We start from the raw sequence: 13,583 nt of genomic DNA, 5'->3' as shown, positions 1-13,583 counted from the left end.
GGAGGATAAATATTGATGAGGATACTGGAGCTGAGATAGCTGACCTCAGATTAACATCCCAGCTGAAAGACAGTGGCCGCAATCCAGCGGCAACGCTAGTCATGGGCACAATTCCCGTATTGGCCACTAACTCTCGCGAGATGCCCAAAAGGGAACTTGCGTCGGTGAGATCTTGGCTTGGGGTCTTCCCCACCACCCCCGCCGCCCCCCGCCCCCCCTCCAATGGCATAATTTGCTTCATACCCTGGAAGGATGTGAACCTGATCAGCATAATTTAAAATAAATTTGTATGTGATCAAAGGGCTAAATTCCTCTACTTCCTCCCTCACCGTATCCTCCCATCCAGTTGGCATGGCGTCACGCTGATGTGAATCACTGCTGGTTTTCAAAAGTGAACCCAGCGATAGGGAGCGTGAAGCAGTGGGATTAGTTTCAGATGGGGTTCAGCAAAGAGTTATCACAGATAGTATGGGCCGAATGGGCTCATTCTTTCTTATAAACCTCGATTGTTCTATATTCCAATAAGATACTCAAAACTGAATCTAATTAGGCAATAAACTTTGATTAATAAAAAAGCCCTCTCCTTAAAACACAAAACCTCATCACAAAGTGATATTAATGTGAGGTCTAATATAATTAAATGTATAATAACTTATTCATGAAAAGGGCTCATTAAACATGTGTGTAAGTCATAACAGTCCTATATATATGCAATTGGGAAAATACAAATCTTATCATGGACAATATATGACAGAGTCATGCTAATTGGATATACTTTATAGACTAAAATTATGCAAATCTTAATTTCAATAACTCATTCATTTCCTTGTGCCATAAGGTGTGTTGAATTTCAGACAACCATTTCTGCACCAAGGCAGTGATAGAGAATTTGTTACGAACCCTGTGGAGACCAAGGCCGGAATTCTCTGGCCATTCACACCAGCGGGATTCTCTGGTCCCGCTGCAGTGAATGGAGATTTGGCAGAGCAGCGGTAAACGGCCAGAGAATTCCAGCCCAGCGAACTAAAATAACCAAATTTACCAAACAACCCCAAAGAGGAAACCACGAGATAAAATTTCACTTCTTAAAAACTTTTACTTTAACAATTGGCTAAATTGTTGGTTTGGCCATATTTGGAATACTGAGTCCAATTCTGGTCACCACACGTGGAGGCTTTGGAGAGAGTGCCGAAAAGGTTCGCCAGGGTGTTGCCCGGTATGGAGGGTATTAGCTATGAGGAGAGATTGAATAAACTGGGATTGTTCTCCCTGGAAAGATGGAGGTTGAGGGGGCGACCTAATAGAAGTTTCTAACATTATGAGGCGTACAGATATGGTGAATAGTTGGAAGCTTTTTCCCAAACAAAAATCAACATAAATTAAACATTAATTAACAGGCAAATCATGGTCAATATAAACTATGAATTTCACATTAAATAGCACAGATAGCAAAGATTGATCTCATGGATTAAGAGAGCAGTCCACTCAGATTACATGGCAGTGATTCCGGCCACATTGCCCTCAAAAGTTCTGAGCTTCCTCAAGTAGACCAATGCAATGTTGTGGCATTAAATGTGTCACATTTCTGCCCTCCTTCAGTTCTGAAGAAGAGTCGTATTCAACTTGAAGCTTTCTCTGCCCAGTCTGCTAAGTATTTTCAGCACTTTCTGTTTCTCTCCAGGCACTTGTTATAATTGTGTCACAGAGAAATCCTCATTGAGTGGAAGTAATTTGAACAAATTCATTCATCTAGCTTTGTACATCACATCACGACATTGATACAGCACAGAAGGAGGGCATTTGATCCATTGTGTTTGTGGTGTTCCCATGGAGGAGCTATCCAAATGCTCACCCTCTCCTGCTCTTTCTCTCGTGAACTGTCCCGAGCATGACCTCTAATTCCATCTTTTACTCTCATTCTATGCTTTTAAACTCTACTCTAACTCTTGGTCAAACTCTCTAATAATATCCTATCTTTTTCTACACCCGAGCTATGACTATAACATTATATTTTGCACCCTCTCCTATCCTTCTCCCCGATGCACTCTATGTACGGTATACTTTGTCTGTATAGTGTGCAAGAAACAATATTTTTCACAGTATCCCAATGCAAATGACAATAATAAATCGAATCAAATTCTCCATAGCACTGCAAAGTTTTTCCTCTTCAAGTATTTATCCAGTTCCCCTTTGAATTGAACCTCTATCCACGATCCTTTCAGGCAATGCATTCATCACCATTCACTACAAAAAAAATCTCCTTATCACCTTTTTGACTTTCCATAGAATCATAGAAATCATAGAAACCCTACAGTACAGAAAGAGGCCATTCGGCCCAGTGAGTCTGCACCGACCACAGTCCCACCCAGGCCCTACCCCCATATCCCTACATATTTTACCCACTAATCCCTCTAATCTACGTTTCCCAGGCCACTAAGGGGCAATTTTAGCACGGCCAATCAACCTAACCCGCACATCTTTGGACTGTGGGAGGAAACCGGAGCACCCGGAGGAAACCCACGCAGACACGAGGAGAATGTGCAAACTCCACACAGACAGTGACCCAAGCTGGGAATCGAATCCAGGTCCCTGGAGCTGTGAAGCAGCAGTGCTAACCACTGGGCTACCGTGCCGCCCTATTTTACCAATTGTTTTAAAAAAGTAAAGTTTATTTATTAGTCACAAGTAAGGCTTACATTAACACTGCAACGAAATTACTGTGAAATTCCCTGAGTCACTACAGTCCGGCACCTGTTCAGGTCAATGCGCCTGACCAACACGTCTTGCAGAATGTGGGAGGAAACTGGAGCACCCAGAGGAAACTCGCACAGACACAGGGAGTATGCGCAAACTCTACACAGGCAGTGACCCAAGCCAGGAATCAAACCCAGGGCCCTGGTGCTGTGAAGCAGAAGTGCTAACCACTGTGCTACCGTGCCACTCCACTGTGTCATCTGTGTCATCGTGATTACTGACCCTCCTTCCAAGACAGAATATAGAGACATGCTAACAAGATGGGACAGGATTGACATACAAATGATCGCTTGTGTTTGTTCACTCAAAGATATGGGACACCAATAATGTTCTTTTCAAAAAATGGTCTAATATTGATAACTCAACGTTTCAAAGCACAGCAAGTAGGCCTTTTGTAACAAGATAAATCCAATTGCAAGTATTGATGTGCTTTCATGCCCTCCCTGAAACACAAATTCCATTGTATGCATATGCAGGATGATTGGAGCAACTTAAATACAAAATATCTCTTATCTGAATTTTTCAGGCTTTTATCATTCCTTTGCAGATTGGCTGCCTGCTGCAGTTCACCGCAGTCACTATTATTTTATGCAAGGTTCTAATATAAATAGAGATGATTAGTTGGATATGGCTATTTAACACAGCACTTGTTACCAGTATCCAATAATAAATAGGTACATAGTTCAACATACATTGAAATTGTAAATCGTGCACAAGAATTATATGATGCTTATCACTGAAATAAATCTACTCAGGTTAACGATATTCTTGATTACAATTTCTTCCGAAAGGGAGAAGTGTAACGTCAGATAATCTCCATTCAGTACGATGTCAACAAAATGACACAGAATAGCAAACTGCCTCTCACTGATTATATATCCTAGGTCGCAAGTGATAAAGCACGCACAGTTCCATTTTCTGGAGTGCGCTTTATTAATAGCAAACCCATTTATCACTCACTGCAACACCGAAGAAGAGACCTTCAGAATATGTGAAGAGTGTACAGAGTGAATATTGTCACAGCATTTTAATTGTCAGAGCAACTTATGGCACATTTAAGTCACAACCTCAGTGTTAATGCAAATGGTTTCCATCAAGGACCAACTGCAGAGAAAAACTAACTTGGTTTGTCAGCCTATGCTCCGTTTAAATTGTATTGTTTTAATCATTTTTGAATCAGATAACTATGCTTTTTATTTCTTTCATGTGAATGAATGTAAGTGGTTGTGGTGGAGTCCTGTGGTCAGATGATGTTAAGAAGATGGAGTTCCGGAGAAGAGTTTTGACCAAAGACATAGCTGAACTATTGTACACACACACACACTACACATACACACATGCACACACTACACACCCACACACATACACCACACATACACACGCGCACACACATGCACACAGTGATGATTTGCCACAGACCCATCTTTTATGGATCGAAGCAAATTACTGTGGATGCTGGAATCTGAAACCAAAACAGAAAGTGCTGGAAAAGGGTCATCTGGACTTGAAACATCAGCTTTTTTCTCTCCTTACAGATGCTGTCAGACCTGCTGAGATTTTCCAGCACTTTCTCTTTTCATCTTTTATAGAAACTGAACTAGATGATGATCGCTTGGGATTGTGTGAATGGTCTTCTTCATGCTCCAAAACACTGTCAACGCGCCCATTGTTGGCATAATCATGGGGACATTTCTCCCTGTTGAGGGCAGGATGCAACCATGTAGGGGAGATCCTGGATGTGCAGGATGGACTTAATAAACCAAACAGATGAACCAATTCGAGGTATTGACTATATGCCCAGGCCTAGTGTCAGGGAGGTCTATAAAGACACAGACCACGAGGACATTGTTATTGCAGTCGGTGCAGTGGTCTGGACAGGCAATCCAAAGTCAGGCTGGAAGATCATTAAAAGGATTGATCACCTAAGAGGGAACTGAGCTCGAGGGATTCCGAAACAAGCAGTGTCATTAAGGTTAACGTGCAAGTTCAGTCGGCAGTTAGGAAGGCAAATGCAATGTTAGCATTCATGTCGAGAGGGCTAGAACACAAGAGCAGGGATTATTTCTGAGGCTGTATAAGGCTCTGGTCAGACCCCATTTGGAGTATTGTGAGCAGTTTTGGGCCCCACATCTAAGGAAGGTTGTGCTGGCCTTGGAAAGGGTCCAGAGGAAGTTCACAAGAATTATCCCTGGAATGAAGAGATTGTCATATGAGGAACAGTTGAGGACTCTGGGTCTGTACTCGTTGGAGTTTAGAAGGATGAGGGGGAATCTTATTTAAACTTACAGGATACTGCGAGGCTTGGATAGAGTGGACGTGGAGAGGATGTTGCTACTAGTCGGAAAAACTTGAACCAGAGGCACGGTAGCACAGTGGTTAGCACTGCTGCTTCACAGCTCCAGGGACCTGGGTTCGATTCCCGGCTTGGGTCACTGTCTGTGTGGAGTTTGCACATTCTCCTCATGTCTGTGTGGGTTTCCTCCGGGTGCTCCGGTTTCCTCCCACAGTCCAAAGATGTGCGGGTTAGGTTGATTGGACATGCTAAAATTGCCCCTTAATGTCCTGGGATGTGTGGATTAGTGGGTAAAATATGTAGGGATATGGGGGTAGGGCCTGGTGGGATTGTGGTCGGTGCAGACTCGATGGGCCGAATGGCCTCTTTCTGTACTGTAGGGATTCCATGAGAGGGCACACATTTACCTCTCTAATTCACACATTTTTGGACACTAAGAGGTAATTTAGCATGGCCAATCCACCTAACCTGCACATCTTTGGACTGTGGTAGGAGCGCCCGGAGGAAACACATGCAGGCACGGGGTGAACATGCAAACTCCACACAGACAGTCACCCAAGGCAGGAATCGATCTCTCGTCCCTGGCGCTGTGAGACAGCAGTGCCAACCACCATGCCGCCCATTTTCACATTTAGTAAAATTGAATTCAAGTTGTTGTGTCCATTGATATCAAGAGTAGAAACAAGATCCTTTTCACCAGAGCGGGTGAGGGTCTTATGGGCCTATTGCACATTTAAAGCACGTATTTACATATGATGCGACTGATGTTAGAGAATAGTAGTATAGTGGCCAGGTAAATGGCCTGATGGTCAGAGGGATATGACTTAATGTAACACGGCAATTAGGGAATTTAATTCACTTTTCAAATAAATCTGGAATAAAAAGCTGGCACCAGTGGGTGACCACAAAACTATCAAATTATTACAAAAACCCAATTGATTCATCAATGTCCTTCAGGGAAGGAAATCTGCTGTCCTTTTCCAGTCTGGACTACCTACAACTGCAGAGGCACAGCAATGTGGTTGGATCTCCACTGCTCGCTAAAGTGACCGAGTAAACCATTCAGTTATGGGTAGTTAGGGATTGACACCAAATGCTGGCTATGTCAGCAACACCCGCAACCCCTGAATAAATAATAGACAAAGATCAATTTTCTGAGCACATATTAGCAGAGATACCACACACACACCTCCAGCATGAAATTCCAGCCACATTTCAGATGATGTTCCAATACACATTATGTGGAGATGCCGGCGTTGGACTGGGGTAAACACAGTAAGAAGTCTCACAACACCAGGTTAAATCCAAAAGGTTTATTTGGTAGCACAAGCCACTCGCTTTCGGAGCGCTGCCCCTTCATCAGGTGAGTGGGAGTTCTGTTCACAGCAGGGCATGTAAAGACACAAACTCAATTTACAAAATGATGGTTGGACCCAATACACATTGACAGTGAGAGCAGTACCTTGCAACTCAACACTGGAATATGCTCCAAACTCATCACTTACTTTTTCAAATCCTTTTGCACACCCTTGTGTTTTTCAACTTTTCGTTTTAATCTTCACTGGCATTGCATTGTCCCCTGTAAAGAAAGCTGCAAAATGGGTTTGCCTCAGGGCTCTCTGGGTGTTGTTCTGAAGCAAGGTCTGTGAGCACCGAATGAGGTGTTCATGGAAGGTTTGAGAAATTCAACTTTTGGCCAGTCACTTTATGTATGAAAAACAGGTGAAGAGCAATTTAAAATGAAAAAGGGATGATGCTTCCAAATCCAAAATCTATTGTCTGACCTCATTGATAAACTGAATGTACAAATGGGAAGGTTATGTGTTGACATTAAGTTGACAAACCAATTACTCTTAGAGGATCATTCACAAATTCTGTTTTCGTGGGAACACGTGATTGTGAATGTTTGGATGAGTCATCTCCTGATTCCCCAAAAAACTGTCCACCATCTAGAAGGCACCAGTCAGGATGGAATAGTCTTGCTTATCTGAATAAATATCCAAAATACTGAGGAATTTTGGCATCATTTCGAGCAAAGCATCTCGATTGGCACCCCATGCAACACCTTAAATAGTAACTCCCTCCACAATCAGTCTACAGTGACAGCAGTGTGTACCATCAACAGGATGCACTGCAGCAACTCATCAAAGCTCTTTTGACAGAATCTTCCAAACCAGCGACTTCTGTCACCTTAGAGGACAAGGGCAGGGGATACATGGGATACAAGTTCTTCTCTAAGTCACACACCATCCTCCACTATCATTGGGTCAAAATTCTGGAACTCCTTCCCAAAAGCACTGTGGGTGTAACCACACCATATGGACTGCAGAAGTTCAAAAATATATATAAATGTAGAAACATAGAAAATAAGAGCAAGAGGAGGCCATTTGGCCTGTCAAGCCTACTCCACCATTCATCATGATCATGGCTGATCATCCAACTCAGTAGCGTGATCCCACTTTCCCCCCATATCCTTTGATCTCCTTTGCCTCAAGGGTTGTATCTAACTCCTTCTTGAAAATATGCAATGTTTTGGCCTCAACTGCTTTCGTGTGGCAATGAATTCCACAGGCTCACCACTCTCTGGGTGAAGAAATTTCTCCTCATCTCAGTCCTAAAAGGGTCACCCTGTATCCTTAGACCGTGACCCCTGGTTCTGGACTTTCCAAATATTGGGAACATCCTTCCTGCATCTACCCTGTCTCGTCCTGTTAGAATTTTATAGGTTTCCATAATGGTTTCTATGATGGCTCACCACCATGTTTTCAAGGGCAATTAGGGATGGGCAAAACATGCTGGCCTTGCCAGTGATATCTATGTACCATGAACAAATCCCATTCACTGGGATCACCTTCCCCCAATATCCACAACTGCGGTACTGACCTGATCTCCAAGCTAATTTCCCAGGGTCCCACTATCCATGACCCAGCAATCTCATCAGCATAAATTATAAGAAATAGGAGCAGAGAATAGATCATTCAGCCCCTCGTGTCTGCCATGCCACTCAACAAAATCATGGCTGATCCACTATTTCTACTCCAGTTGGTTTTGATCTTCCCAAATACATTGATAAGTGGCCACAAATCTGGAAATGCAATTGATTGGTATCAAAGGAGACCTGAGCCCAAACTTGCTATGGGTCCTCAAACTGCCACAAATTAGTGGGCATTGCAGTTGTTTTGCCAAATTGATATCCACTTCAGTTTCATGGGGCAGAGGGGTCTTGCATTGGTCCAGATTCTGGTAGCTGTGTAAGGAATGAGAGAGCTTAGAGGCGTCAGTACAGAATGCCGAACATTAACTTTTGGTTGGATATGAGCAATATTTCTCTTCACAGAGTCACATTGACCCAAGGACAGATGAACAAGTCATACAGTCAGCACTGCAGCTCTGAGGAGGGCAGCTAACCTAGTTCCTGAGTGTGGGGGATATAGAAATTTAAAATGATGCCACACAGAGGAGGTCATTTAGCCCATTGTGTCTGTATTGACTCTATGAAATTATTTTCCAATTAGCCACGCTCTTGCTTTTTTCTCCCCGCGACCCTGTAAAATTTTCCTGGACAATCATTTATCCAATTCCTTTTTGAAACTTGCTACTGAATCTGATTCTACGCTTTAAGGCAAAACATTGCATTTCAGAGCAACTTGCTGTGTAAACAAACCTCTCCTCAGCTCCCCTTGGATTCTTGTCAAAAATGTATCTCAATATTAATGTACGGAATCCACCTTGAAGTGAGAAAGCCACAATTATTGCTACGAGTTTTCACCTTCTTCTGTAGTTTGTTTGATTGTTTTCAGCATTCTGACAGGGACTTTCTGAGAGATTCTTTCTCACTGAAATGGCCTCTTTTGGGAGACTGTATGACATACAGGGGGAGGGATGCTGCGGAGGGGGAGGTGGCTTTTTTTTTGTTCATGCATGGGACTTGGGCATTGTTGGCTGGGCCAGCATTTATTGCCCATCCCTGGTTGCCCTTGAGAAGATGGTGGTGGTGAGTCGCCTTCTTGAAATGCTGCAGTTGGTGATTGCTACAACTGAGTGGCTTGCTAGGCCATTTCAGAGTGCAGTTGAGAGTCAACCACATTGCTGTGGCTCTGGAGTCACATGTAGGCCAGATCAGCTAAGGACTGCAGATTTCCTTCCCTGAAGGACATTAGTGAACCAGATGGATTTTTCCAACAATTGACAATGGGTTTCAAGGTGATCATTAGATTCTTAATTCCAGATTTTTTTTATTGAATTCAAATTCCACCAGCTGCCGTGGCGAGATTCGAACCAGGATCCCCAGAGCATTAGCTGAGTTTCTGGATTGATAGTCTGGCGACAATGCCCACTAAGCCCTCACCTCCCCTGGAAGATGAAGGCTGCATGATGCATGGACCAGGGTGCACGGGCTGGCTGATGATCGAAAGATAATTGAAGATACAAAATTACACAGCACTTTCCTCTTTTGGTCCATCATCTTCACCTGACAAATCCAGTTCAAGTTTTTTCTTTGCACTTCACAAACTGCCAAAGCTCTCATTGTGCCTGGTCCCCTGAAAAAGCCATTAAATTGAAGTAATTATTGAGTACTAATTTTTTTTTTCTGATTGTTTTCTACATGGCTATTCTCCACACAGTTAATGATGACCACTGATGATAGCTTTGGTTCCCAAGCTCATTGTTATTCAATTGAAAGCTAAGGTTTTGGAATCAATCAGTTTCAGGAATATTGGTTTACTAAGTAAATTAGATTCTTCCATGCTCACATTCACTGCAATGTATTCCAATAAGCTGCTTCTTTGTTTGCAATCTGCTGATAACAATCCTATAGTGCAGGGTAGGTCTTACTGCGGACTGTCGATTGTTGTCACTCTGGCAACATACTATTCAATGTCCTGCTCTCACATCATTCATGATTTTACTGATCCACTTTGGCCCTTTCTTCCCCAACACCTCTTATTTATAAATGTCATCCTTCATGACGTCCCTGTTTCTGTAACCTCTTCCCATGACTACAGTCCTCCTCTTGTACAGTCTATTTCTTTGACTCTGGCCTTTTAAGACAATCATAGAAGAAGCATAGAATCATAGAAAGCCTACAGAAAGAGGCCATTCGGCCCATCGAGCCTGCACTGAAGCCAATCCCACCCAGGCCTTATCTGGCTTAACACTACCTATTTACTCCACTAATCCCCTTAACACTACTGGTCAGTTTAGCATGGCCAATCCAACTAACCTGCACATCTTTGAAATGTGGGAGGAGACTGGAGCACCCGAAGGAAACCCAAGAGGAGACAGAGAGAAAGTACAAACTCCACACAGTCACTCGAGGCCGGAATTGAACCTGGGTATCTGGCACTGTGAGGCAGTGGTACTAACCATTCTGCCACCATAAGAAATAGGAAAAGTAGTAGGCCATTCGGCCCCTCAAACTTGCTCTGCCATTCAATAGGATCATGGCTGATCAGACCAAACTTCCTCATGTCCACTTTCCTGCCATTTTCCCATAACCTTTGATTCTCTTACTGATCAAAAATCTCTTGTGTGTCCCCCATTTTATTCCCCTTCCCCATCATTAGCAGCTGTCCCTTTAATACTTAGGCCTTGGACAACACAGTGGCACAGTGGTTAGCACTGCTGCCTCACAGCGCCAAGGACCCGGGATCGATCCCCGGCTTGGGTCACTGTCTGTATGGAGTCTGCACATTCTCCCCGTGTCTGCGTGGGTTTCCTCCGGGTGCTCCAGTTTCCTCCCACAGTCCGAAAGATGTGCTGGTGAGGTGCATTGGCCATGCTAAATTCTCCCTCAGCGTACCCGAATAGGTGCTGGAGTGTGGCGACTAGGGAATTTTCACAGTAACTTCATTGCAGTGTTAATGTAAGCCTACTTGTGACTAATAAATGAACTTTAACTTTATTTTTTACTTCTCAATTCCCAGCTTGGGTCACTGTCTGTGCGGAATCTGTACGTTCTCCCCGTGTCTGCGTGGGTTTCCTCCGGGTGGTTTGGTTTCCTCCCACAGTCCAAAGGACATGCTGGTTAGGTGAATTGACCATGCTAAATTCTCCCTCCGTGTACCCGAACAGGCACCAGAGTGTGGCGACTGGGGGGTTTTCACAGCAACTTCACAGTAATTAATGTAAGCCTACTTGTGACACTAATAAATAAACTTTAAACTTAAAATTCCTCACTTCCTCCTGTCTCAAACGCCTCCCTCTCCTCCTTTCAGACTCTCTTTGAAGATGACTTTCTATGATTCTTTCTGTGATTTTCTATGACCCTTTTCTCCAATCTTTCATAGACTCATCCAAGATATCTTTTCACACCCTGACATCATGTTTTATTTGGTGACCTCTCTGTGAAGCACCTTGAAACATTCTTTTACATTAAAGATGTGACATAAATGCAAGTTGTTGTTATTGTCACTGGTTGTAGATGATTGAAAAAATCAATCCAGAGGCTTTTATGGGTCATAGGTTTACATCTGACTTCTGTGCGAAAATAAATTGAATTGTCCAATGATATGAGTTCTGAAATGTAAATAAGACAGCAAAATGAGAATTTCTTCCTGCAAATGCCAATGATCATATAATTGAATTAAGTAACTTTTAATTAATATGTACTGTCTAGCCTAAAGATTAGTTAGGCCTCGAAAGCAAGCAATGTGCGATTAGCCTGCGTCGGTTGGTCTGCTGCGATGCATTCAGTACTCAGCTTCTGTACTGCCTGTTAATTTCACTGATAAGGATGAGCTGCCCGGAATTAAATGCCTCTGCAAGGAACACAAGGTCACGTGAGATTGACACCATTTAAAGGCAAGTTCCATCTCTTAAAAGCAAGGTGCATTCTGGCTGCAGCCGGGTCATAGAATCATATAATCATAGAATCCCTACAGTGCAGAAGGAGCCATTTAGCCCATCGGGTCTGCACCAACTCTCTGACAGAGCATCTCACCTATCCCGGTAATCCCATGTATTTACCCCACTAATCCCCCTAACCTACACATCTAGGGATACTAAGGGACAATTTAACATGGCCAAACCCCATAACCTGCACATCTTTGGACACTAAGGGGCAACTTAGCATGTCCAATCCACATAACTTGCACATCTTTGCAGTGTGGGAGGAAACCGGAGCACCCAGAGGAAACCCATGCAGATACAGAGAGAATATGTAAACACAGTCACCCGAGGTCAGAATTGAACCTGGGCCCCTGTCGTTGTGAGGCAGCAGTGCTAACCACTGTGCTACCACACTCAACAATGCTCGGGCTCATTCATGCCTGAGCAAAGCGACATTCAGCACAGGTCATACTAGAAATGTTCCCAGAGTGTGGAGGATGCCATCTTGGTGGACCATCCCAATTGTTACGACACAGAGGTTAATCCCCTTTATCTTGCATCGTAATCTGGTCAAAGTATTTGGTAAGATGTTACTTGTTCTTAATTACCACTTAGAGGCTCATTAATATAAAGGCCTGACACTCAGTTTAAGTGAATAAGCAACAAGGTATTTTAGTTAAATAACCAGGAGCTTTAACTAAATTAGTCACATATTAATTAAGGTACGGTTTGACGGAAATGCTGTTCGAATAATACAAGGAACATTCATTACCAAAATAGTAATAACAGAATTTTAGTCACTCTCAAAGAAATCGTACAACCAGACTTGATGGAATTTGGAAGCTTTTGGAGTTCTTCTGTAGTTGTCCACTATTTGTAAGGTCTTTCTGACTTGGTAGCCTTCTGTTAGATAGCGGGATGATTCTCTTAAGAGCTATTTAAACTGGCAGGGGTGGAGAACTGACCTAGGGGTGAATGTTGGCTTTGTGACTGGCTGCTCTGGTCTCTGGAGATGTTCTCCCAGAAAAGGCTGTTGCTTTGGCTTTTATACCTGCGATGATCTCACAATTTTCTTACACCAGGATTAGTGTGATGCTGTCAACACTATCAATTTCAAATGTGATCGGCTCTTAATAGTTGATTGTCCTTTTTAAACTAAGAGGCTGGCGGAATGGAAAATCCTGTTACCAAGGCAACCCTGATGCTTGGTCCTTTTGAAACAAATGTTGCAGTCTGTGTGTACTCTGCATTTTAGCACAGAACTCAACAACAGCTTTGAAAGGGACCACGCAGTGTTTTCTTTTCCACTGGCATTTTTACAATGCTTTTATATCTTTACAAATATTCCTTATATCTTTACAAACTCAACTTCATAACTCAATGGACTGCAACAGGACGTTGAGAGACTAGTAGAGCAGTCAGTTTAGATGTAGATGGGATTCAACATAGTGAGGCGATGCTGAAGGAATATGTGGAGGTAATATAGGCCAAATGGCACAGTTCTAAAGAATGCGCAGGGGCAGAGGGACCTGTGGGTTCATGTGATTCTAACTTTGAAGGTGGGAAGATAAGTTGAGAGAGTGGTTAGCATGTCAGAACCAGGTCTTCATGAGCGAAGGCAATGAGTACATGAGTTGAGAAGCTGAGCTTTACCTTTGTAAAGCTCTGATTAGGCGGTAACCAGAATATTATGGTAGGTTCTAGT

Source organism: Mustelus asterias, chromosome 4, assembly GCF_964213995.1.
Source record: "Mustelus asterias chromosome 4, sMusAst1.hap1.1, whole genome shotgun sequence".
Taxonomy (NCBI): Eukaryota; Metazoa; Chordata; class Chondrichthyes; order Carcharhiniformes; family Triakidae; genus Mustelus; species Mustelus asterias.
Note: the sequence above shows the minus strand (reverse complement) of the source record.